The 26,320-nt window shown below is 53.1% G+C and overlaps 2 non-coding genes across 2 annotated transcripts; one reads left to right on the top strand and one right to left on the bottom strand.

Annotated features, from left to right (window-relative positions):
- Positions 1-8,323: 8,323 nt before the first annotated feature.
- Positions 8,324-8,395, bottom strand: TRNAA-CGC (transfer RNA alanine (anticodon CGC)). The gene has a single exon. It is a non-coding gene; the product is annotated as a tRNA-Ala (tRNA).
- A 16,083-nt stretch (positions 8,396-24,478) lies between these two features.
- Positions 24,479-24,550, top strand: TRNAA-CGC (transfer RNA alanine (anticodon CGC)). Its single transcript has one exon. It is a non-coding gene; the product is annotated as a tRNA-Ala (tRNA).
- The last annotated feature ends 1,770 nt before the right edge of the window (positions 24,551-26,320 follow it).

Below are 26,320 nucleotides of genomic sequence, written 5' to 3'. Positions count from 1 at the left end.
TGCTGGGTGGTCATGTCTGTACCTCTGCTTCCTGAATGGGGAGAAGGGAGGGAGCAGTGCCATGGGGCAGCCAAAGGGGCCAGCTGAGTCCCTGCTGCCGTGACCGTGCAGGGATGTGGGAGCACTTCAGAGCTCTGCTTGCTGTGCAGGCGGCTCTGTCAGAGACCCCTGTAGCCGGGACAGTGCTTCATCTGCCCCGAGCACAACGTGGGTGGAGAGGACAGCGCTCTCCACCCAGCCTGTGCTTGATCCTTGGCCTGAGTTGTTGGCTGGAGAGAGGCTGAGACTGGAGACGCAGCGGGACGCAGTGGGTGGTAGACGCAGCTGAGCTCCAGCTGGGAGAGCAGGGTTCAGCAGCAGCAAGAGCTGCTGTGGGGCGGCAGGAGCAGGGCTTCTCCCTCTGTGCAGGGACGTGGGGCTGGAGCTGGGCTGGGCAGGGCTGGGCAGCCACATGGGGGAGTAGGCTTGGGTGAGGGAAGTGGGGAGGATGGATGGAGGCATTGGTGCCATGAGCTGGTCGTGAGGGGACAGAAAACGCAAAAGTCAAGTCTCTGTGCAATGTTCAGGAAAAGTTTTATTAAGAAATAAATAAACCCCCCCCCCCAAAAAAAAAGGAAATTTGGAGAAGACTAACTGCTTGTCAATGGAAGCAGAAGCCCCCTTCCTGATGGGTCCTTGCCTCTTACAGATGCTTCTGGAAAAAAGCTCTGGAGGAAATGCCAGCCTTTCTCCAGGGGAGTTCTCCCAAAGCACTCTTCTCTCTTCTGTTGCCTGCTTGGGTCTCCAGCCAAGGACTCCAGAAGGGGAAATCTTCACAGGGCTTCAGATGGGAGGAAAGACAAGAACGCCCTCGCCCATTACCCGGAAGTGATATTCCACCTGGAGGGCCACAGAAAAGAAACGGCAAAGAGGACTGCTGGCATCTGTGCTTTCCCCGTGTGCAAAGGGCATTTCTCATCCTCTCTCCTGCCGCTTGGCTTGAGCCTTCCCGGCAGCGCTCTTACGCCCCGAAGCTCATAGGGGCAGGTCTCAAAATCCCAGTTTGGATCTCACCAATGAGCTCAATAATCACAGAACTAAAGGGAAACTGCCCATGGCCTCTCCCTGAAAGGCCCAGCAGGTACCTTCCCACGGGAAAAAGGGCCAAAGAGGGGCTTCTGAGGTGCTTCCTGAGAATGCCGGAGGGACAAATGACCTCCAGAACTAGCGGGTGACCTGCACCTTTTCAAGCAAGGCCCAGATGTGGTTGGTCACTGGCCAAGTGAACACGCAGGCAGGGATCTCTCCTACCCACTGCCCATAGGACTACGCTTTTCCACACGTCCCCGTGGCACAAGCAGGACCTCAGGCTGTAGCACGCACCTGTCCTGGCCACCTCTGGATTTTCTTCACCAGTTTCTCCGGTGGGGGCATGGCTTCAGCACTGCCCTTTGTCCTGCCTTGCACCACCTTCCTGGAGCAGCTGCCTGCGATGGCCGGGAGCCCCCTGAAAAGACACCTTGTGGGCAGGTGCTGGGAGCACAGGGGCACTTGGGTCTCCGTCCTGCACTCACCGGCTGGGCACCTGCCTCTGCGGCACAAGGCCCTTCTGCCAGAGAAGGAGATGGGTTCCGCTGACTGTGTTCACACCCACAGGGACAGAGACCACCCCCAGCTGAAACGCCCGGGGCTGCAGGATGTGCCCTCAGGAACGCTCAGCGTGCCCAGACACGGGCTCGCTCTGGATGCAGCCCAGAGAGGAGCAGCCTTCTCTACCAAGACAGGCTCCAAGAGACACTATTACCCCATCCTGCTAAATGTATTACAAATGGCCTGGCGGTCCCCAGTGCCCTGTGCTTAGGCATGGAGAACAGATTGTTCCTGGAGACGCAGGGTCAGAGAAGAAGAAAGTGGTCAGGGCTGTCAAGGCATTCTCGCCATCAAGGGCTCAGGAGTCCCCGGGGCATGTGATAAAGGACATTCAGAGCTGCTGTGAACCTTGTGTGCAGAGGAAACATCTCCCCCAGACACGCACTACGCTACAGGCTCACCCTCACCCACTCCTCCACGGCTCTCACCTGCCAGCAGGCGCTTTGTCCTCTGCTTTCTTCCCTTTCCCCTTCTGCTTCGTGGGAGCTGTTATTTTGGCTGGAGGATGCCTCGCTCTCAGGGGGAGGTGCTTGGCGGGAAGATTTCCTGTAAGCAGGAGAGAAGAAAACACTTCAGGACAGCATTGAGGAGGCCTTTGGAACGGGAAGGCTCTTCAGATGTGCTCCAGCCTGTGATAACAGTGTGAGGCCTCAAGGTGACTCCTTCTAGGCCTTCTTTCCTGGGTGGTCTTTGGCCCTTCCGCACACTGGCTTCTCTCTGCCTTGTTGTTTTTCCCCATCTACTCTCAGGGGCTTTTCTCATTCAATGACAACTCACTGGTCCCATGAAATAGCTCAGCCTCTCCATGACCTGCAGCTGCCGGCACAATTTAGGATTCACATTGCACAAGGACAGTGCTCACGTTTGCCTCCCTTCTGCACCAACACCTCCAGTGCAAGAGCACTTTGCAGTGCACCCCAGGGTGCCACTGAGTGCCGTGGCAATGGGGGAAAGTTTATCTGGGAGGCATCAGCTGCAGCTGGGAGTGTTGGGCTGCCGGGAGGTCGTGTTCCCTCAGGAATCACTCCAGATGTCCTGTACTGGGAACGCAGCGTCACCTCCGGTGCCTGATGCTACCTGAGCCATGGCACTGTCGCCTTGCCTCCACTGCCTGGCCAAAGAGGACGGAAGCAGAAGGCACAAACCCCTGCCAGGATCCAGCGTTCCCATTACCTTTCTTGGCCCTGGTGTCCTCTTTTGCCTTCTCCTCTTCCTGCGGGGGCTTTGCAGGTGCCACAGGGGGCTTTCTAGATGGACTGTCAGCATTGTACCTGGAAAGAGGAAAAAGCTGCCACTCTAAAGGGAGGGCACCACACTTCCTTTGCACCTTGTGTCCATAATGGGGACAGAGGGGCATTAGGGAGCTACCAAGAAGCCCCTCTTTGTCCAAAGCACAATAGGCAGAACATGCCAGATGCTGGAGGAGTGTATCAGCAAGCTGAGAGACATGCTGAAGACCTCCAGCATCTGCAGGGGCAGGAGCTTCCTTCTCTGCCTCTTGCAGAGCTTCCCTAGCCTTCCTGTGAGAAGGGGTGCTTGGCAGCACCAGTTCTAATGCCCCTCTCACCCACCGTATCACCTGCAGGCTCTCCAAATCTCATCTCCGTGCCTCTGCAAAAAGGAACCACCATCTCCCAGACAACTAATGGGACAAAACACTGAGCAGGATGGGAGCCAGCACAAAGCTCTCCACAACCCCACTGCGCACAGGCTTCGCTTTGCCCTAGACAGGCCTCCCCACAGAAGACATTTGACTCAAGACAACATGTTCAGCACACATTTGATTCATGCATGTCTCACAGAAGACAAGAAAACATCCTGAGCCAGTGACCAGCAGGAACCTGCACTTTGATCCACACTGGAAAGTATTCCTCTCCAATGACTTCCTGAGCAGCTTTCACAAGCACTGGCAACACAGGGCTACCAGACGAGTCCCGAGAAGCTGCTGGCTTCGCCAGCCGGGGCTAAGAAGTGAATGTACTCACTCAGGAAAGACAATGACACGACCAGAACGGGTCTGCAAAGCAGCAGTTTCGGAGCCTGAGAGGACTGAATCCCTCATCTCTGGCATCTGCAAAGGGGAGAGACACACGAGAGATGATGCCAAGACAGTTGTCTCAGGGCGCACAAGGGCAGCACACTTTCCCACTGCTCAGAGAAGCAGCTGCCTCTGAAACACGGAATTTCTCTGTGCCTCTCCGCGGCCCCTCAGTTGTGCAGCAGAGCAGCTTACAGGAAATGGAGGAGAAAGGGTGAGAAGACTTCCAGGCTTTTTGCAAGGCTGAGAATCGAGAGATGCAGTCAGGAGACCAGGTCCTGCCTAGTGCAGAGGTCTGGCCTGCAGCCGGCTTGCATCTCTGCCTTAACCCATGAGAGGAGGCTCAGCTCAGCCTCCTTTCACAGCTCAGCCTTCCTACTGCACCTGAAGGACCACGCTGAAGGACGGGGCTGCACTAGAGACCTGGCCAAGGCCACTGGGCTCCAACGACTCTCTCTGCGACATGCTGCAGCCATCACTAGCAGCGTGCAAATGCTCACATTTGGACAGAAAGATGCCCTTCATGGTGGCGAGACTCCAGGGCCCTGGCAAGAGCTGCTCAACACAACTAGACCAGCACAGCAAGAGCAGCAAGAGGGCTCTGGTCGCACAGGGGCCTTGGTCTGCCTAAGCCTCTGCTTCGTGTCCAGAGAGTGGGGCGAGCAATGATTCCTGCAAAAACAAACCTACTTGGAGACAGAGGTAGAAATGCCAAAGAGCAAGAGGACCAGGGGGATCCAATATTCTGAGCAGCTGCCCCATGGGAGAGATGAAAGACACTCAGGCCCTCCAGCTGCAAAGGGAGAGCACTGAGGTCAGCAGAGGTTTCACGGAGCTGCTTCACATGCCCGCTGGCCCAGGCAAGGGGAGGAGGGATCACTCCCTTGCCCTCACTCCACCCTAGGGCAAAAATGTCCCATGGAGGCATCAGGCCGAGCTCCCAAAGGGACACGCAGAAATAGTGTCACCCAGCATCAGGGGAAAGTGCTGAACTCGCTGCCTTACTGTCCCAGACACAGTCCAGGGAGACATGGGTTCAGATGTGGTCCTGACACAAAGCAGCACTAAACCATGGCTTTCTGTCAGGAGAGAAGTCTCTGTGGAAAAAGCACACAGGACCGGCCCTTTTCTGGGACTTTTCCCTTGAGCACATGAAAATGAGCTCTGGGCCTGGATGATTTTTTGGGGCAGAGCCAGCACAGCTATTCCCAGGGCCGTCCTTGTTGCCAAGTCCTCTGGACGCTCAGGACCAGCTGTCCCGGGAGCTGGCATTACTCTCAGCTGGGACTCTCCATGCACCTGGACAGGTCACAGCAGGCTGACAGCATTGCATTCACTGGTGCTTTCCAGAGGACGACAGGTAGTGCTGGAGGAATGGGGAACTCACTGCGAGAAGAGCTTCAAGCAACTGCTCTGTCCCATTGAGCCTCTTCAGAGAGTCCCTGCAAAACCTCATTTTCACAGCTGCTCCTTGAATTACAAGCGTGCCAAGGCCCTTCAGCACAAGGGCCACGTTCTTCCCGCTCTGCAGGCAGCGGGAGAAAAGCCGCATGGTCTCTTCTATGCACGCCTCCACTGTCTTCCGAGGAACAGAGAGGGCCGAGGCTATGTGAGCGTACTTGAGGGGCTCAGAGAGCTTATGACCTGGAAAGCAGCAGAAGGGGAACACAGTCACTAGCAGAGAAGCAGCAGCCCCAAGACATCTGGCTTGTTGCCAGTTGTGAAAGCAAGTCTGGGAGGGAGGGAGTGTGACTGTAATGTGCATGATGTTGTCCTGGTGCTTTAAAACCCCCTGAAGCTGTTCTCCACAGCTGCTGAAGGAATTCTAGCTTCCTAACAGTCACTGCTGCCCAGCAGTTAGGCACACCCCAAGGATGTCCCCAGGGGAAGTAAACAGTTCAGCCTCTCCTCTTACCAGGAGCATAGGCCAGGTCATAGGCGAGGCCGGGAAGCTCTGCAATACTCCGCGACAGATGGAACACGGGCCTGCGAACAGTGAGAAGAGCACGCTTCCCACCACCGACGTGTTCGGTTACTACGTCAAATGTGCCAAGGCGAATAACTCGGACTCCCTGCAAACAGGAAGGAAGAGAAGAACGATGAGACTGGCAGCTGGACAGGCCGGGCACTTGTCAGGGCGTGGGGATGGTGCTCGGTGCCCTGCTCCATCCTGCTGTACAAAGGGGACAGACAAAGCGCTGGACAAAGCTTTGGAGAAACCTTGGGGCCCTTCTTTGGAAGACCTTTCCAGACGCTTTCATCCCCCTCCTCTTCACCCTCTCAACTCTACCAGTCAAAGCAGAGAAGTCATCCCACAGACACACAAGCTCCAGGAGAAGGCTTCCCGGGGCAGGCCCCGCAAGGCACACCCACCTGGTTCAGCATCAGCTGCCGCACAGTGTAGTCAGACACCCCTTCCCAGACAGCAAGCTGCTCTGGAAGAGAAGGGAAAAACCCGTCATGCTCTGGGGGCAGCTCTCAGCTGCTCCATACCTGCCTCAGCCAGAGGATGAGCAGTGCGAGCGTCCTCCAAGAGCACCCCCTCCCCAAACAGGCCCCATTCCCTACAGGGGCTGAGGTGGGCACTGCCTACAGGCAATACCCTGCCAGACCTGGGGAGGATCCCTGCTAGACCTGAGGAGGATCTCTGGAAGGCCTTACCCCAGCTGGGGAGTGCTGGCACCCCCTGTCCACGCCGTGTCCCGTGGCCAGCGTCCCAGAGCTCCATCCTGGTCCTGAGTGCTCTGGGTCACCCCTGCAGCAGCAGGTGATGAGGAAGCAGCTCCTCTCCTCTTCCTCCTCCTCCTGCACACTTCTGCACAACCCCACAGTCCCCTGACGCCGCTCGCTGGCTCTGCTGAGCTCGGCAGCTCTTGGCAGCAGAGAGGTGCCGAGAGCAGCCCCAGTGCCTGCGCTAGACCAGCCTCACTGGGACATGTGGGGAGAGGCCGGGTCTGGGTGGGGGAGGGCAACTGTGGCTGTGACACAGGATGTCTCCTGTGACCACAGCCTGTGTCACAGAGAGGCACGGCCCCCATCACCCCCAGGGCCCTGGCCAGGGCTAACCCTGCAGCGGAATGGGGCTGAACGAGGCACTCGGGGTGTTTGCTTTGGAGTCCTCCTTTGCTTCAAAAGGTTTCCGTCGCAGCCTTCCGCTGTGCCGCAGGAGCACCTGGCACCCAGGAGCACCCACAGCCCTCCCAGCTGTCACTGCCCACAGCCAGGACCACAGCTTGGGTGGCTCCTCCCTGTCCCCTCTGCACCAGGACCTCCTCTAGTACAGTGCCAATCATCTGCCCCACTTGCTCCCCACTCTCTGGGTCCTCCTAAAATATCTACTGGTTTTTCAAGGTGAAAGCCAGGAAGAGAAAGGGCCAGGAGGGGCCGACTGAGACGAAAAGGGGCCACACAGACCTGGACCAAACCCTGCTGGTACTGCACTGGCCAGGGACTCAAGAAGGGACACAGGCATCCGTGGCTGCCCCACTCCATCATTACATCTGCCCTACCAGAACTTATGGTTCTGGCAGGTTGTCCAGGGCCAGACTTAGGGGGTGGGGGGCACTGACGGGATCAGAAAATCGCAGATTCAGAGAATGTTGGGGGAGACTCCACAACCTCTCTGGGCAGCTTCTTCCAGTGCTCGGTCACTCAAGAAAGAAGTTTGCCCTCACACACATGTGGAACGTCCTGTGTTTCAGCTGGTGCGCACCGCCTCTTGTCCTGCTGCTTGGCACCACCGAAAAGAGTGTGACCCTCATCCTCTTGACACCCTCCCTTTGGGTACTTGTACACATTGATAAGATCCCCTCTCAATCGTCCCTTCTACAGGCTGCCATTGCCCTTCTTGGCCACAAGAGCACATTGCTGGCTCATGGTCAACTTAGTGTCCACCACCACTCCCACGTCCTTCTCCGCAGAGCTGCTCTCCAGCAGCTCAGCCTTCAGCCTGCACTGGTGTATGGCGTTATACCTCCCCACGTGCAGGACTGTGCACTTGCCCTTGTTGAACTTCATGAGGTTCCACTCCTCTCACCTCTCCAGCCTCTCCAGGTCTCTCAAATGGCAGCACAGTCTTCTGATGCATCAGCTGCTCCTCCCAGTTTATTATCGTCAGCACACTTGCTGTACCTTCGTCCAGGTCACTGGCGACTAAGTGGAAGAAGACTGGCCCCAGTACGGAGCCCTGGGGGGACATCACGGGCCTCCAACTAGACTCTGCACTGCTGATGACAACCCCCAGAGCTCTGCCATTCAGTCACTTCTCAAGCCACCTCACTGACCACTCATCTAGCCCACACTTCTTGCCTATGAGGATGCTATGGGAGACAGTGTTGAAAGGCTGGCTGAAGTAAAGGGAGACAACCTCCACTGCTCTCCCCCTATCTCCCCAGCCACTCGTTCCATCATGGAAGGCTAGGGGTGGATGAACAGTGAGTCCAGAGCTTATGGGTGAGGATGACTAGGCAGGCTAACATGGCAGACACTGCTGTAGGTGTTTACAACAAGCCACCAGCTCAGGAAGAGGAAGTTGATGAGGCCTTTGATGGACAGCAGGAAGCAGCCTCCCAATCAGAGACCCAGGCTCACCCAGGGGACTTCCACCACCCTTATATCTGCTGGGAAGACAACACAGCGAGGCACAAAAGCCCTCGCTGGAGATGCTGGGGACTGAACCCAGGACCTCCTGCATGCGAAGCAGGCGCTCTTCCACTGAGCTACATCCCCTTACACATGGCATATGTATATGGGGTGTGCTCTGGGGTGCCCTCTCCTCCCATACCATGTCCCTGACAAGCACAGCACCCTTGTGCCCTGCTGCCCTCAGACCCTCCCCAGAAAACTCCATTCAGACCCTCCTGCCTGGCCGTGGGGGAAGCTGGCCTTGCCTCTGCCCTGGGACTGCTCCTGCACAGGACCACCCCACAGAGCGCTGCCCCTGCAGCATCTCTGCAGCTAATTGGGTCAGGGGGAGAGTGTCGCTGCAGGCGCTGCTGCCAGGCTCTGGCCCTGCCAGGGGAGGCTCGATGGAGAGGGGCAAGCCCCTTCCCTGAGTCACCTCTGCCAGCGCAGGCAGCACTCCTGTGTGCGTCACCTGTGTCCGCGAGGGCAGCAGCAGGAGGGAGTGGTGTGAGGGAAATGCCCTCCCCAGGGGGATGTGCCCACAGCTCTGATTGCCCCCAGGGTGTGGGGTGGAGGGAGCAGGGGAGCAGGCAGAGCTGGTGCTGGGCAGGGAGCTGCCCAGAGCCCCTCAGCCAGGCTCCAGGCCTCCCCCTGCACCACGCTGCCCACCAGCACCCGGCCATGGGCAAAGGGCAGCGTCCCCCTGCCTGGGGCTGGGTATGGGGACGTTCCCATTCTTGCAGCACCAGGACAGTGCTGACAGTGGAGCCCCCGGCACAGCCCCAGGTGGGGGGGTTTCTGTGGGCCAACCGGCAGTGCATTGAGCTGTTAACTGAAAGGTTGTTGGTGGAGCCCACCCAGGGACAGTGGAACAGGGAATGGAGCCTGGGGTTGCTGATTTGATTCCAAATGGAATTACAGTATAATGGCCTTGTAATACCTCTTGTAATACCTCTGCAGGAAAGCAAAATTGGACCCCCATGGGAACACTGGCATTCTGTTGGAATGATGCTGTGGAAATCCTCCAAGAGCTAACAAGACTCAAGGACAAGAGAGAGGATCTTGGCAAACAGTATTGCAAAGGACAACCGGCTCCAGCCAAATAACCATGAGGAAACCACAACACTTTGAAGAACGTCAGGAACAGAGAGGACAAAAACAGCAGAATAACCCAGAGGAACCTACAAGTTCATTAGGGCTTATTAACCGATTAAAGTGCACGCCCCAAAATGAATAATGAGATGGTAATGACATGATAATGATGTTACCACCTTCTTCTCTGCTTCCTATGCTAATTAACATGGATGTTCAAGCACAAGCACAGAGCAAGAATGTGATGTGATAAAACTGTAACCAACAGAAAAACCTGTATAAAGTACTTCCTGAAAAGTGTTTATAGATACAGAATGAGAAAGGGAGAAGGTGTGCTAGCTTTGTGGATCTACCACCAAGCACCCATCCCTGTGCAGAAATGAACAAGTATTTCGATCCTGCGCGTCTATTGGTTAGTTGCACACTCGGTAAAAGAACCCAATTTGGGACAACACTGATACAGCCCCAAACAAGCCACCATGCCTCTGGGTCAACATGCCCTGTCTGTGCTCCTTTTCCCACGGAACAGTCTGGCTCGCTTCCATCCCCTACCTCCTCCAAATCTGCTGCATTTTCCCATACAGTAGCTGTGCTCTGACACTTTGTTTCTGTGTACGATCTGGTCGACACAGTTTTCAGTTTAAAGCCTGTTTGCATGTGTTCATACATGTCTGTCTGCATGGATACATAGTTATTAGTTACATGGCAGCCTATTCCACCTGGCTCTGTATTCTCTTCCAAACTTCCTTTTCACCAGCACCCGGCAAGCCCAGAGGACAGCACCAGCTATCACTTAGGTTCCACATGGCCAGGTATGCTGGGAGGCTGCTGGAGACTCCCTGGGAGCTCCATTTACAACAGTCTTACAGATAGTCCAGCACATGCGCCAGGTTTTTGGCTTGTGTATTCAGAGGGATGCAGACATGTATTTTTGAGTTTCATTTCATTTGCCCTCTCCAGGTTCCTTTTCACTTCTGTGCCCTTCAAGCACCCGACTGCTGTGCTTTCCCCAACAAACTGGATACTAGTATCACAAGGACACAACACCTGAATCTCTGAAGAGCTGCTTCTGTAGAACTGAAAACATTTATGGCTGCTGAGTGAAGACACTCACTTGGAGGCAGCCTTCCCCCACCTCCTGCACACACCGACTTAGTAGACAGATGTGTATCTTTGCCTAGAGGAATAAATCTGGTAATTTCAACAGAGTTTTTTATAGCCTGAGCCCCTCAGCTCCATGTGTCAACAGCCCCCAACCTGCCACCATGACAAGAGGAAAAAAAAAAGAAAGAAAGAAAGAAAAAGAGCTCCAGTGCTGTGCTTCAGGAGCTGGGCTAGCTTATCACCACACACATTTCCTCTCCCTGAGCCCTGAATCTTGGTGCTGCACTCCAGAGGCAGACTCTAGCACCTTCACTGCCTTTTGCCATCCTGATCCTGGCACACCAGAAGGAAATGAAGCCCTTGAGGTGGAAGGCTCAGAGAATTGATGTAATTCTATGAATTCTTTGCAGTAATAGGGAAGCTAATGTCCTGCATGGAAGACAAAAGTTTCTTTTCCCTTCTTATTCTCCATTTCCTGCTTTTTTCCCATAGTGAGACAGCAGAAAATCTTGCTCTTCCGACAGGGTTCCCTGCTTCTACATGCCTGCTTTCTGCAGGCACCCTCTGTCCACACCCTCTGTCTTCCCTGTCTACATCCTCACACACACCCCAGTTCCTCTCCTTTCCTCCAGCAGCATGCTAAGACTGAGAAAGACTAAGCGGGGATGGAAAAAATAAAATAAAATAACAAGATGCAAGCATGAACAGCAGCGGGATGGCAAAGCAGGTGGTATATGAAAATGTTTGCAAACCATGTCAGACACACAGAACAACTTGTGTCCTTCCAAATCTGCAAAGTGGAAATGATCTACCAAGTGAAGCAATTCTGAATGCTTGTGGAATTTGGTACCTCTGGTTCTGCATGTTGCCAGGGACACCTGGCTGCAAGAAGCACTTGGGAGAGGGCCAAGCGTTGCAAGAGGCAGCCTCAGCTGGACCTGAGCCCTGGCAGGAGCAGAAGGAGGTAAGGTAGGTGTCTTGATGATGCTGTGCTTCTTCTGCTAGCCAGGCTGGCTGGGCAGAGGCTTTGTTGGTGTGGGGCAAGAGATGGGCAGTGGCAGCTGCCTTGGGCACCTCAAGGCATGTGCTTGCAGGCTGCCAGGCCGAGCATGCAGCCAGCCTGCTGGCAGGCAGAAACCTCCTGCTCTTTGCCAGCGCTTCCCACCTGCTTCTCGGCAGCTCCATGCAGTCAGGCAGAGGCTTTCAAGGCCACCGTCATAGCTCAGCTCTGCACCTTTGCCAGGGCATGTGCAGAAGCTCATGAGCCCTATGCATCGGGCAGCCAAGGCAGCCTGTGCCTCTGGTGGGAGCAAGCTGGGGTCCTTGCTGCTGGGGTGGGTGGAAGGGAAAGGAGCCACAAGCCTGCACAAGAGCCCGAGACTCCAAAGCTGATGGAGAGAGCAGCAGGCTTGCAAGGGAGCTCAGAAAGTGCCTTCCCCAACTCCCTGCCCACCCACAGCACCAGCAGCAACGGGGTCTGTTCTCCACCGCCCCAGGCACCTGCCAAGACGCAGATGCCCCACGACACTGCCCCACTGCTGCGAGGCATCTCTGGAGCAGAACTGAATGCACAGGGCTGCAATGGGGCTGTGGGTTAACACTCTCCTGAGGACACGTCACCTTCAGACCCTCGACTGCCTCTGGGGAGGTGTCTTGAGGGGCTCAAGTGCCCTCCAGCAGGGCACAGCTCTCCCACAGCTGCTTTGCTGCAATACCCGAGAGCCTGGCTCTGGCCACGGTTGTCAGGAGGCTCTGCACATCCTGCTCCTCATGGTGCCCACAGCCGGGCTGGGCTCAGAGTGCAGCTGGGGACCTGCCCAGGGAAAGCAGGGCTGTCGGCAGGGGCACCGGGGCACTGGCTGCCTCCTGCCTCCAGCCTGGAGCCCCCACAAGCACTGCTGCACCCGCGGCGTCTCCTCACAGCTGGGACGGTGCTAAGAAACGGTGACTGCAGCCGGCATCGAGCTGCGGAGCTGCCAGGAGAAGGGGCGCAAGAGCCGGGGGCTCCCAGGAGCTGGAGGTGGCCCAGGCTGGGCTGGGCCTTCCCCAGCCGCTGCTGCCACACAGCCGGGCCGTGGCGGCTCTGGCTGCCCCCGTGCGCACGGCCGCTCGCTCTGCCCAGCCCGCGGCCCTCGGCCCCGGCGCGGCAGCTCCCGGCGCTGCGGCTAAAGGCTCCGGGAGGCCCCGGGCCGGGAGACGCTGCCCCGCGGCAGCAGCTGCCTCTCGCCCCCTCCCCGCCCGCAGGGCCCGGCCAGCCCCGCCCCCGCCCCGCCCCTCACCGTCCTCCTCTGGGCCACTGCGCATGCTCTGCCCTGCCCGGCCCCGCCCCTCCCTCTCTGCCCAGCCCCGCCCCTCTCCTCGGGGCCCCTCCCCTCGGCTCCCTGCCCGCCCCTCCCCACCCAGCCACTGCACAGCGCACGCGCACTGCTGCCTCCCTCCCGCCCCTCCCTGGTGTCCCGCCCCGGGAGGCCATGTCCAATGGGAGCCAATGGGGGAGTGCGGAGTGGGAGGGGCCTTGGTGGGAGGGGCGTCATTTCCGGGTGTGGGGGTGGGGCCTGTGTGGGCATGGCTGCTGGTGCTGGTGTGTGGGGAAATGCTGCTGCCCCAGGGCCCTGGGAGAGTCTGCGGGAGGGGAGGGGATGGGAGGGGAGAGAGAGAAACCTCTGCACTGTGCTGGGGGCAGCTGCTGCCTGTGAGCATCCCGGGGACACAGGGGGGGTTTTCAGCCTGTGCTGCAGCCTGGCAGGTGCTGAGAAGCCCTGAGGTATGAGAGCTGCAGCACTAGTGACCCCCCAGGAATCAAGGGAGGAGGGAGAGGAACAGGGCAGCTGCTTCCTGTGCTGCTTCTGCCCCGGGATGTTCTCCCATGGTGGAAAGCTGAAACGTCCTGGGTGTGGGTGGGGAAGCTGGTGGGGAAAGTAGATAGGCAGGAGCTGCTGCTGTAGAGTGCTGGGGCAGTGCAGCAGGTTTTGTGATTAGCGTGTGAAATTTTGATTTATTTTCAGCTTTAGATTACAAACCTTAGCAGTCTGTCCTCTGCAGTAATGAGGAAAGAAGAGGGCTGTGAAAAGAGCAGGGCCTGAGCCCTGAGGTATGTATATGCAGACCTCCAGTGCTTTTTTTGGTAGCTTTCTGTCTTATTACAGTTGCTTGGGAGGAAGGTAAAAGGATGGCCACAAACAGGCACTGTCCTTGCTTTTAAAGCCGGAGTAGAAGGTGTGCATTGCTGTGCGAGACAGGTATCTAAGCAGAGATACATTTTTTCTTGCTTCTGTGTTGCAGCCATTCGTGTTCCCTGGCTGTGGCTGCTTTAGCAAATCCAAGCTATCTCCATTCATTCCTGAATCTTGAATCAGGCTCTTCCTGTATGGTCAGTCTACTTCTGGCTCCCAGAGTGTTTGATAAGGACAGGACAAGGGTCTCCTTGATGGTGAGTGCTCTCCTGAAACTGGAGAAAGAGGTGCTTCTGTTCAGGAGCAGGTATTACTACTGCAGCCAGGTATTTAAACTGTTGTCATCCCTGAATGTCACCTTGAGAAAGTTGTAGTGTTCTTTCTGTCTGCTGGCAGGCAGATGCTGGCCAGCTGTGACTGAAGAGAGCTTGGCAGAAACCTGTGTCTTGTCAAAGGTTGGCCTGGAGGACACACACATGTTCTGCCTGCTTGAGTTTTACTTTTGAAATAGACCCTGCTGAATGAGAATGTATTTTTATAGGCATAGATATATGTTTACCACCTATCCCCCAATGATTTCTGTTTGGCTTGAGTAGCCTGTTGACAGCAGATATATGGAAGCTGCAGCTAAGGATCTCAGTTCTGTTGTAGGAAGTTTCTGTGCACCTGACACAAAAGAGAGATGGTCCTGTAGTGATAGTACCAGCAGGGTTTGAGAACAAAAGTGTTGAAGAGAAGTGCTTTTGTTGAAGAAGATTTGAAGAATCCATACAGTGTTGCCTAGTCTTTTGGCAAGCAAGCAGAAGAAACCTTAGCAACAGCTTTCAGGCTCTGTTCCTGAAGCAGAACTACTTGCAAGCCTCCATCTTTGTATCTGCTGACCAAATGCTTCAGCTGAGCATTGCCTTCCTCACTGCCAGGTGAGAAATGTGCAGCTGAGACTTACTGAAAGACCTGGCTCCTGAGGCCTCCTTTGGCAGGATGTTAAGTGGGTGCCTGTGAGCTGCTTCTCTTTTTCTGGAGGTTACAGAAGGTAGAGATTTGCATGTTTCCTCCCGACCTGAGCTGGCTTAGTAATGTTTAGGGTGTTGCTTTCCTTGAGGAAGGAGGCAAGCTTTACATCTAGGCTGGGGTGGTCTGTTGTTAGTAACAGCAGAAACCTTGGGTGCTCGATGGGGCCTCTACTGGGTGGCCTGTGAGAGAGAGGCTGAAGTTGGTGTGGAGGGAGAAGTAGCTGTGTGTGAGCAGTGTGTTGCCTGGGGGAGGTGTGAGGTGTTGCTGAGATGCTGCAGTGGTGGCAGTAGCTGCTGCTGGAGAGACCTTCCCGTGTTTGGAGATGATCCATGAGGTGCTTGGAGGGAGGAAGTTTGGGGCTGGAAATACAATGTTGGGAGTGCAGGGCACTGGGTCTCTGAGAGGCTTCCCTGATGCTGCCAAACCCTGTTTTGCCTGTTTTCTCCTCAGCGTGCAAGCATGTATGCATGACCCTGGCCAGACTCAGGGGAAGAAGTAAAGCTCAGGAGTTGCACATTATTCAGTTAGATGATATGCCTTAGTGTTCTTAGGTGGCGTGTGCCTTGGAAATCTCTGGTTCTACTGCTGAACCATGGTTACTGCAGCTGTGTGGACTTTCATCCATTCTTGTCTCTGTGACTGTGTGTGTGGCCAGGGGCCTGCGGAGGTGTCGTGGGGGCTAGCCCTAGGCATGATACTGTCTGTGGTGAGTGAGTATGGGAGGACCCGCTATTTCCAGTGCCAGCAGGATGGATCGAAAATCAGTCGAGTGACCTGGACTGCACTGTTTTCTGGTTGTGTGCCTCTCCTCATGAGCAGCAGCAAGAGCATTTCACCTGAAAGTGTTCAAATCCCGTGGTCAGAAGTCTAAATCAGCCAGTGCATTTGTGGTCCGATAGCTTCTGTTGGAAGCTATGGATTAGCACAAGCTCTGTCTGAGAAAAGGGAGGGGAAAGAAAAAAATGGGAGAGAAAAATCCCTTCTGGCTATTTATTGGCAGAAGTGGCTTTGTCAGGATTTTGTGAAAGGGAGGATGCATGTTAAAGTGCATGAGAGAGGCTTGAGAGTGCTAGTGAAATTTCTAGGTGTAGACTGACTCATGTTGTCATAGTGGTGACCTCTGCAGCGTCTGGCTGTTTGCAGTGCTGGTGGATGATAAATTGCTTGTGCCCCCTTAGGAGCCCTTTACTGCAATCAGTGTAGAGTTTAGAGAAGACTCTTCGATAATCCCTTTGTAACTGTTCGGTGGGTGGGTGTATTTTGTTGTTGTTTCTTTGATGATGGCGGAGCTTCTTTGTGAAAGTAAGGGTATTTGTAGGAGCTCCTTAGGTGTTAAAAAAAAAATCAAAGAAGCCAAGAAGCAGGTAATCCTCTCCCTGCAGCCTAGCCCAAAGTAATAATTTTCTAGTTGCTTTATTTGCTAGTTTGCTGGTTCATTACACCAAATCACAGAATGAATAAGGTTGGAAGGGACCTCTGGAGATTATGTAGGCCAACCTCCCTGCTCCAGCAGGGTCACCTAGAGCATGTTAGCCAGGGTTGCATCCAGGTGGGCTTTGAATCTCTCCAGAGAAGGAGACTGCACAACCTCCCTGGGTAACCTGTGCCAGTGCTCTGTCACTCTCACAGGAAAGAAATTCCTCCTCATATTCAGGCGCAACTTCCTGTGGTTCAGTTTTTACCTGCTGCATGGCACTACTGAGAAGAGTTTGTCCCCGTCCCTTTGACACCCTCCCTTCAGATACTTGTACACATTGATAAGATCCCCCCTCAGTCTTCTCCTCCCCAGGCTATACAGGCCCGGCTCTTGCAGCCATTCCTCATAAGGCAGATGCTGCAGTCCTGTGATCATCTTTGTAGCCTTCTGCTGGACTCTCTCCAGTAGCTCCTTGTCTCTCTTGTATTGGGAGCCCAGAACTGGACACAGTACTCGAGATGAGTACGGATACAGAAATAGCTCATTTCCGTCTTTCTCTGCTTCTCTCAGGCATTGCAGACCAGCAGCAAATGTGTGTGACCAGGACAAACCAGTGAAACAAGATAGTGCGGAGGTAACCTTGTGTTTATCAGTTCATTTTTAGGGAATGATGATTGTGTATACTCAGCCATAATTGCCTGCACTCTTCCTTGTATGTTGTAGAGTGAAGAAATGCTCTGCTGCCAGTAGTTTTTGCCTAGGGGAAGGGGGAGCATTCTTCAGCAAGCGGCACTTTCCCAGAGGTGGCCTGCTGCTGCTTGTTTTGTTTCTGTGCCGTTCTGAGCACTCTGTACTCTGCTGTTTCAATTCTTTCCCTCTTACCTGTTGGGTTATCCTTCAAAGCCCGCAGTGCACGGGCTCAGTTGACTGACTGTACAAGCCTGCAAAATGTGTTTTGTCTTCTCTGACTTTTGTTGTGAGGTACATGTCTTGGACTTTGATCTCTGATGAGGATGACATCCAAACTAGAAACTTACCCCTGGAAGTGAGAAACAGGGATCTCAGTCTCAGCTTAATACCAATGTAGGGAGGCTTTGCAGAGCTTTCTTAACGTTCTTAAAGTCAAAACCACTCAATGTTGGGGCTCTCTGGCCGCTGTTTAAATTTGGAAACAGTAGTAGCTGGGGCCCCAGTTTGAAAGTGGCCCTCCCTGAAAAAGGACCTTGGAAACTTGGAAAGAGAGGAGTGTGCTGGCTGGTTGGTTGTGTGCACAAAATATCCTTCTAGCACTGTTATGCAGGCGGAAGGCTTTTTGCATTGTCTGCTAGTCAAACAGCTTGCTAGCACTTGCCGTGCAAAGGGTTAGCACATCAAGGGTTCACCAAAGCCTGCAGAGTCATGCTGCAGCCTGAGGAAAAGGGGATTTCTTTTTGCATTTTGTGAGCCCAGCTGCAAGCAAGAACCAAGAAGGAGATGCTATTGCAGATCGGAGCATTTTATCCCAACAGGCCCATGCGTTGTGTGCCTGCCTTAAGCACACTTGGATGCCCTCTGCCATATTGCAGCTGGTCAAATGCCCACCATGGTGTTCCGCTTGCCTGACTCCAGTGTTGTCGTCTGTTCCCCCTTGTGTTGTCAGCTCAGCTCCCTGTAAAACTCACTAGCCTCAAGTTCTTCCAGGCTCGTGTCTTTGGTGCCTTGGTGTGGGGAATGCCTGCTGTGGTTGGCCTCAGTGTTGGGAGGGCTGCAGCATCATGTGGCACAAGAGGCCTTTGCTGTTCCTGTGTTCATTCCTGAGCTGCTTTCTTGTGTTTGCTAGTCCTCGTGTTTTCTGTCCACTTCCTCTCTTTCCCCTGTTACTGCGGAAGGAAGTACAATTGAAAGCAACCATACCCTTCCAGGTTAGGAGAGTGAGGCAAAGAACCAGGCTGCTGTTGCTACCTGAGCAGCAGGCTGAGGAAGCCCATGGTCTTTTGCTCTGAAACACTCTGACAGTTTCCAGCCTTTAACCTGACAGGCTTTTTAGTGGGCCTTGTTTCAGCTGACTGCTGCACCCAGGTTCGTGTGCTCAGTACCCTCCCTTGTAAATCCTTTCTACTATAACTCTTTTTTTTTCCTCGTCAAGCCATGGTGAGAGGGTTCAGTTCTGCACTGGAGGAAGGCAGGCCAGAGGAGATCATGAGCAGTGCTTTGAACCTCACTGCCACCCCTGAGGACGTCCACACGCCAAGGAGCCTTTGCTAATTGAAGGATGAGGTGACACTTGCTGCAGTGCAGTGATATTCCCATATGTGTTGTTGCTTTACGTGAGTTTTCTTTTCAAATTGTTTGTTGACTTTTTCACTGCATTAGCAGGAGGGAAGAAGGAACCTAAGTGTAGTGTGTAATTGCAAATTCTCAAACGCTTGTTTCTAATTATCTGTCAGATGGGAACATTTGCTGCTTCTCTCCCTTGCTCTCTCTTTTTTTTCCCCCCTCCCTCGGAGCTTTTAGGAACTTCTCTAAGTTCAAACTCCAGACCAGCACATGACATGAAGAGTAATGACATGTGTGAGTAATGGATTTTGCTGTGAGAAATATTAGTGCTAGTTTCATGGCAGTGGCTTCTTCCAAAGAGTGTCACAGCCTGAGAGAACTTTTATTTTTCCTGTCTTGTAACTTACAAGTTGATAAGTATGACCATACTGGAAGTATCCTCTAATCAGGGAGGACCCACCTCCTTCCTCAGAACATGTGAAATAACAGTGAGACGTTGGTATATGCACCTTGTGCTGCATTCTCTGCATTGCCTTGTTGTGGGGTTTTGGAATGGGCACTGTTTAGGAACAGCTATTTGGGGACTTGGGTTTTCAGTCTGGAACTTATCCAAATGATGGCTGGGGTTGAAAGAGGCAAGAAGATTGCCTGATGCCTTCCATCGCAGAGGCACAAGCCGCTTTTAGTCTGCTCTGATTTGCTCCTCAGGTGCTAAGTTGTCTCATTCCTCCTGCACAAAAGAAGGATGTGTCCTTGGTCAGTGGGGTGAGCCTGCAGGCTAAGAGGGCACTGCTTCGCTTCCCGTGCCTGTCCTTGTGCCTCAGGTTTGAGTTCCTATTGGCCTGTTTTTCCTTGACACCTCATGCCCTCCCAAAAAATCTCCTGGGTCCTGTAGTTTAGTCACCTGTTCCAGGCAAATGTATGCCAGCATTGATTTTATAAATGCACTTAAGTTCCCTTGTGAAATATTTCCTTGACTGAATTCAAGAATTTCCTTTTCAAGGATCTGAGGCCTTCTCAAGTCCAAAGGGCATTTCCTGATGGCCACTTGATGGGTATTTGTCCTTGTGGCAGCCTTGCTTGTGAGGGTAACTGGTTCTGTGTCCCTAGAGCGACTTTGATAGTAACAGTCCTGTTTCCTCTGTCTTAGTTTGGCTATGTCCAATTAAATTCCCCTAGTGCCCTTTGGAATGATTGGCACTTCCTTTCTGGAGCATCTTCATAGCCTGCCTTTGTTGCTTTTTGTTGGAATCTCACTTCCCTTTTTTTTAAATAAGACTACAGAATTACCCACAGAACTTCCTATGGTGCCCCTCAAGTGCCAGTAGGAGCCAGTAGGAATCCTTCCATACCTGCTGGGAAAATACTCCTTTCTTCATGGTTTTAATTGTGGCTCATTAATGTGTAATTGGCTGAGGCACTCAGTTGTGTATGCAGATAAGAATTTGCGGCAACTTCCACATTTCCTGAACTCGGCTTTAGAGCAGAAATTCTTGTGGTTACTCCTGCATGCCAGAATGATATTGCTGTTCTCCCCTCCTGGGTGCTCCGTGCAGATCCTGCTGCCCTGTTGTTCGAGGCCACATCTGGAGTAGTGTGTGCAGTTGTGGGCTGCCCGGTCCAAGAGAGACAGAGAGCTACTGGAGCAAGTGTAGCCAAAGCCTTCTAAGATGCTGAAGGGTCTGGAGCATGTCTCATGTAGGGTAAGGCTGAGCAGGCTGGCACTCTTCAGCGTGGAGAAGAGGAGGCTGGTGGGGGATCTTCTCAATGTGTGTAGGATCTGAGGAGAGGTTGTAGAGAGGGTGGGACCAGGCTCTTTTCGGTGGTGCCCAGCGATAGGCCAAGAGGCAACGGGCACAAATTAAAATACAGGACGTTCCACCTGAACAAAAGGGAAACCCTCTTTGCTGTGAGGGTGACTGAGCAGTGGAACAGGTTTCCCCGAGAGGTTGTGGAGTCTCCTTCCTTGGGGATACTCAAAGCCATCTGGACGGGTTCCTGGGCAACATGTGCTAAGTGCCCCTGCTTGAGCAGGGGTTGGACTAGCTGATCTCAGAGGTCCCTTTGAAGCTCTGCCATTGTGTTATTGTGTGAACTCTAAGATAAAAAAGCAAAGAGAGATTCATATACTTGAGTAATATCTGTCAATGTCTTGCTTTCTCTCCATTTTTCCCAAATGTCCTTTTTCCCTTTTTTTCCACCCTCCCTCGCGGTGCTTCCTGCCCTCCCCCACACTGCTTTTTTCCCTTGCTCATTCCCCGCCCCCCCTTTTTTTTAATCTCATGGTACATGTGTATTTTCTTTTTTCGTACGTCTTGTGGGGTTTTTTTTGCTTTGCTTTACTTACATTTTTCTTCTTTATTTGATATTTTATTGATGTTTTCTCTATGTTTTTCTCCCCCTTATTTCCTTGCTTTTATCCCCATTTCTCCCATTCCCCCCCCCTTCTTTGGGGGGGAGGGGAATTCCTCTTTTCTATGGATTTCCCCTCTTTTATTTATTTCTATTTTCTGCTTTACTCTTCTTCTCTTCCCCCCTCCGGTGTTTCTCCCTGCTCATTTTCTACCTTTGTTCTCTGTTCTTCGAGTCTTCTGTTCTGTTCTTTTCTCTCTCTCTCTCTTTTTTTTTTTTTCTCAGTTTTCTTCTCAGGGTTTTTTTTCGGAGCTTTTTGGGAGAGTGCTGGGGTTATTTTTTTCGTTTTTAGGGTTTTGGGGGGGGGTGTCCTTTTAAATTTTCTTTTTCCCTTGATGTTTTCCTGATTTACACCACCCCCCGCCCCCATTTTCTCTTCATTTCCCTGTTTTTCTCGGTCTCTTTGTTTCTTCCCTTTTTTACTGTTTGTCCCCATTGCCCCCATTTGTCCTATGTTTGCCTGTTTCTTTTGATTCTCTGGTTTTCTCATTTTTCCCGTTTTACCATTTTCCCCTTTTGTCCCATTTCCTTTCTGGCTCTGCATGTTTTTTTCCCATTCTTCTGTCATTATTTAGGTTTCCCCTCTAAATTTTTTGGCCCTCCTGGATGTTTTGGCCCCGAGTCTGTTGCCCTTAGATTTTTGCCCTCCTATTTGCCCCCTTTCCCCTTTTGGTAGTGGGTCAGCATTAGTCAACGTTTCGTGATGAAGTCTGGAGGAACGACAAGAATGCCTTCGTGCTGGGGCTCCAAGACCTCCATGTTTAAGGTGCCCTTATTTGAACTGAAGGGCTTGGTCGAACTCTTTGATGAGGCCTATAGTAACAATTCTATCCTAAATCCATTTTTGTCTCATCTTCTTGGGAAAGGGGACATGGAAAGCTAACAACCTGGCTACTGGACTATTCCATCAGTGAGTGAGATGACATCTCTCATCCTGAGGAAATGGAGGGCTGTTCCCAGGGCCAGCACTGACCCCTGACCTGGGGGCTTAGCCCTCAACTACGGGAGCCTTCTGTCAGAAGAGGGACCTGCCTTGATGCCTGAAATGGTTGACAAGCTGGAATTTCAGTAGTTACTTCAGGATAAATTTTCCAATATTCTCTAAGTCATGGCATTTGGGGATAAACACATCTAGCTGAGTTCTGGATTTCCATCTTCCAGGAAACCCCATCAGCTGGAGAGTAAACTGTTTCCAGGTTTAACCCCTTTCCTTTAATGGCAGCTGAATGTGAAGGCTGTACTCCTGCTGAAGCCTGCCGATGGAAATTGGTGGAGTTGTCTTCTCAGAGTTACTGAGACACAAGATGGAATGTAGCTGCCATCTGGACAAGCTTTGGCCCGTATGAAGAAAGAGCTGTCCTTTGAGAGGAGGCATTGAAATGCTACATCACTTTCTATGATGAACACTCTAACAAGGATATATTGCAATGGCACCCTGTGAGAAGGTATGCTTTTAGTGAACGTACCTTGTATGCCTTCTACCTGCCAAACCTGGCATGCACCAGACTCGGGCTATAAATAAATCACTGGATTTATCCTCCTAGGCAAAGCCATATATCTGTCTACTATGTCGGTGTGTGCAGGAGGTGGGGGAAGGCTGCCTCCAGGTGAGTGTCTTGACTCAGCCACCATAAATGTTTTCAGTTCTACAGAAGCAGCTCTTCAGAGATTCAGGTTTGTGTCCTTGCAATACTAGTATCCAGTTTCTTGGGAAAGCACAGCAGTCAGGTGCTTGAAGGGCACAGAAGTGAAAAGGAACCTGGAGAGGGCAAATGAAATGAAACTCAAAAATACATGTCTGCATCCCTCTGAATGTGCAAGCCAAAAACCTGGTGCATGCGCTGGACTATCTGTAAGACTGTTGTAAATGGAGCTCCCAGGGAGTCTCCAGCAGCCTCCCAGCATACCTGGCCATGTGGAGCCTAAGTGATAGCTGGTGCTGTCCTCTGGGCTTGTTGGATGCTGGTGAAAAGGAAGTTTGGAAGAGAATACAGACCCAGGTGGAATAGGCTGCCATGTAACCAACCAATGTATCCATGCAGACAGACATATGTGAACACATGCAAACAGGCTGTAAACTGAAAACTGTGTCGACCAGATCATACATAGAGACAAAGTGTCAGAGCACACCTACTGCATGGGAAAATGCAGCAGATTTTGAGGAGATGGGTGATGCAAGCGAGCCAGACTGTTCCGTGGGAAAAGGAGCATGGACCCAGAGGCATGGTGGCTTGTTTGGGGCTTTATCAGTGTTTGGGTCCCCAAACTGGGTTCTTTTACCAGATGTGCAAGCAACCAACAGACACACAGGATCGAGATACTTGTTTATTTCATTTCTGCACAGGGATGGGTGCTAGGTGGTAGATCCACAAAGCTAGCACACCTTCTCCCTTTCTCATTCTTTATCTATAAACACTTTTCAGGGAGTACTTTATACAGATTTTTCTGTTGTTTACAGTTTTATCACGTCACGTACTTGCTCTGTGCTTGTGCTTGAACATCCATGCTAATTAGCATAGGAAGTGGAGAAGAAGGTGGTAACATCATTATCATGTCATTACCATCTCATTATTCATTTTGGGGAGCACACTTTAATAGGTTAATAAGCCCTAATGAACCTGTAGGTTACTCTGGGTTATTCTGCTCTTCTTGTCCTCTCTGTTCCTGACGTTCTTCAAAGTGTTGTGGTTTCCTCATGGTTATTTGGCTGGAGCCGGTTGTCCTTTGCAATACCGTTTCCCAAGATCCTCTCTCCCTTGTCATTGAGTCTTGTTAGCTCTTGGAGGGTTTCCACAGCATCATTCCAACAGAATGCCAGTGTTCCCGTGGGGGTCCAGTTTTGCTTTCCTGACAGACGGTGAAGGGGTATTACAAGGGGAAGGCCATTATACTGTAATTCCGTTTGGAATCAAATCAGCAACCCCAGGCTCCATTCCCTGTTCCACTGTCCCTGGGTGGGTTCCACCAACAGCCTTTCAGTTAACATCCGAACGCTCTGCGTGTTGCGCCACAGAGACCTCCCCACCTGGGGCTGTGCCGGGGGCTCCACTGTCAGCACTGTCCTGGTGCTGCAAGAATGGGAATGTCCCTGAGCCCAACCTCGTACCCAGCCCCAGGCAGGGGGACGCTGCCCTCTGCCCATGGCTGGGTGCTGGTGGGCAGCGTGGTGCAGGGGGAGGCCTGGAGCCTGGCTGAGGGGCTCTGGGCAGCTCCCTGCCCAGCACCAGCTCTGCCTGCTCCCCTGCTCCCTCCACCCCACACCCTGGGGGCAATCAGAGCTGTGGGCACATCCCCCTGGGGAGGGCATTTCCCTCACACCACTCCCTCCTGCTGCTGCCCTCGTAGACACAGGTGACGCACACAGGAGTGCTGCCTGCGCTGGCAGAGGTGACTCAGGGAAGGGGCTTGCCCCTCTCCATCGAGCCTCCCCTGGCAGGACCAGAGCCTGGCAGCAGTGCCTGCAGCGACACTCTCCTCCTGACCCAGTTAGCTGCAGAGATGCTGAAGGGGCAGCACTCTGTGGGGTGGTCCTGTGCAGGAGCAGTCCCAGGGCAGAGGCAAGGCCAGCTTCCCCCGCGGCCAGGCAGGAGGGTCTGAATGGATTTTTCTGGGGAGGGTCTGAGGGCAGCAGGGCACAAGGGTGCTGTGCTTGTCAGGGACATGGCATGGGAGGAGAGGGCACCCCAGAACACACCCCCCATCTACATATGCCATGTGTAAGGGGATGTAGCTCAGTGGAAGAGCGCCTGCTTCGCATACAGGAGGTCCTGGGTTCAATCCCCAGCATCTCCAGGAAGGACTTTTCTCCTCCATCTCCACCCCTTAGCTATGGTGCTAAGGGCTGCCTTGGCCAGGGCCCCTCTGCGGTTCTGTGGAGACTGATGCCATGCAGGGACGGCGCCTGGGTCTCTGAGCCATGTGTCGTTACAGCCTCTGGGCTTCCCCTGCTGCCACACAAGTCAGCTGGAAGAGACTTTTCCCAAGGGCTTGTTTTAGTTCAACCTGATGCCCATATGCAGATCTGCAAGGAGTGGTAAATACTGGAAAGCTAGGTAGAGAAGTGCTCCATTCTCAGCAGGTGGCTGGGTGCCTCCGCAGCCTTTCCTCCAACCATCTCGTGCCTGTTTTGCCCCTTTCTCCCTTTGCTGTTGGCCCTGTAGCAACCGCAGGCTCTGCAGGTGGGCTTCTCCCTTGTGCTCTTGAGAGCAAGCTTTTGGCCAGGCAGGGAAGCAGCCATGGGATCAGGTAGGGACAGTTAGGATTTACAGTTGCATATCCATAATTAGTGATTGCAGTTAGTAAAGGCAGCAGTGGCCTGGTATTTCTCTGGCTTTTATAACCATGGAGATGCCTGTCAGTTAGTTTTGTGCAAGGAACAGCAGAGTTTTGGTTAGGAAATGTGGGAGGGATCCTAAGCCATCGGGACAGATGCCACTTCCTCACTGGAGGAGCTGGCGGGGTGGATCTCAAATGTGGGCCAGAGAGCCCAGGAGGGGCAACTCTCCTGCCTTTGCCATGGCCAGACTGCTGGCGCTGGCTGGGGCTTCTCTGGGCCAGAGCAAGGAGGATTGCAAGAGTAAGTTGTGCAAGCTGTCCCACTGTTGCCAAAGGGCTGGTAGAGATCTGTTGCTTTGCCAAAAAAATTGATGGTCTCACGTGAAAACCCACCATTCTTGTCAGCTAGCTATTGCTGCTGTGAGGTGGTATTTAGAGGGAAAGTGGCACACAGAAGCATCTCTCTAGTCAGCCTTCTTCCTTAAGGCATTTGAGACTGCTCCACAGAAGTACAATTGTAAGATGAGGAGCAAGGTCACAATATCTTTGCAAGTATCTTAGGTGTGAATACTTGTGGTGTGGTGGTCTTTGGAGAAGGGCAGGCGAGTTCTTGGGAGCTGACTGTCAAGGGACTGAGTCCTTCCTGTAGCAGATCTGTATGGAGGAGTCCCTTGGAATGGGAGCAACAAGGCAAAAATGCCCTGCAAGGGATGCGCAGCCCAGGTCTCTCTTCCTTCCATGTGCAGTCTCTGCAAGTTACCCACACCATCCTGCTGTAGCGTGACCTGCCTCTGATGCAATGGGGAAATAAAAAAGCACCCCATGTGTCGACAAATTGTGCTAGATGTGGTGTGTTTACGTGCTGACACTGCTGACCCTGGCAAGGTGGCAAGGTGCCGGATTTTGCCTGCACTTTCTGGGGGTATGAGGAGCCCCACGTAGCTCTAGCTGCATTGCTCGGAGTAGCTGCAGTCAAGGCAGTGGTGGTGAGCACATCCATCCTACCACTAGCCTCCCAGCTGTTTGGCATGCATGCCCCCTCTCTTCTTGAAGCATTTTACCACCGGCTCCATTTGGGAAGGCCTAAATTCAAGAGCTGTGTCATGGCACGTACTGCTCTGGTGATGGCTCAGTGCCACATTTTCTCCTCTGCCATCACCCCCTGAATTCTCAGAGGATGATCAGTAGCAAATGGCAAGTCATCATCAAGGCCAGGGCCCAGGTCTCTGTGCTCTCTGACTGACTGTCAGTACTAAGAAAGGGAAATGGCGTCCTGTTGTCCTCATG

This window comes from Rhea pennata, unplaced genomic scaffold (assembly GCF_028389875.1).
Source record: "Rhea pennata isolate bPtePen1 unplaced genomic scaffold, bPtePen1.pri scaffold_26, whole genome shotgun sequence".
Lineage (NCBI taxonomy): Eukaryota > Metazoa > Chordata > Aves > Rheiformes > Rheidae > Rhea > Rhea pennata.
The sequence above is the reverse complement of the archived record's forward strand: the minus strand, read 5'-3'. Positions and strand labels throughout refer to the sequence as shown.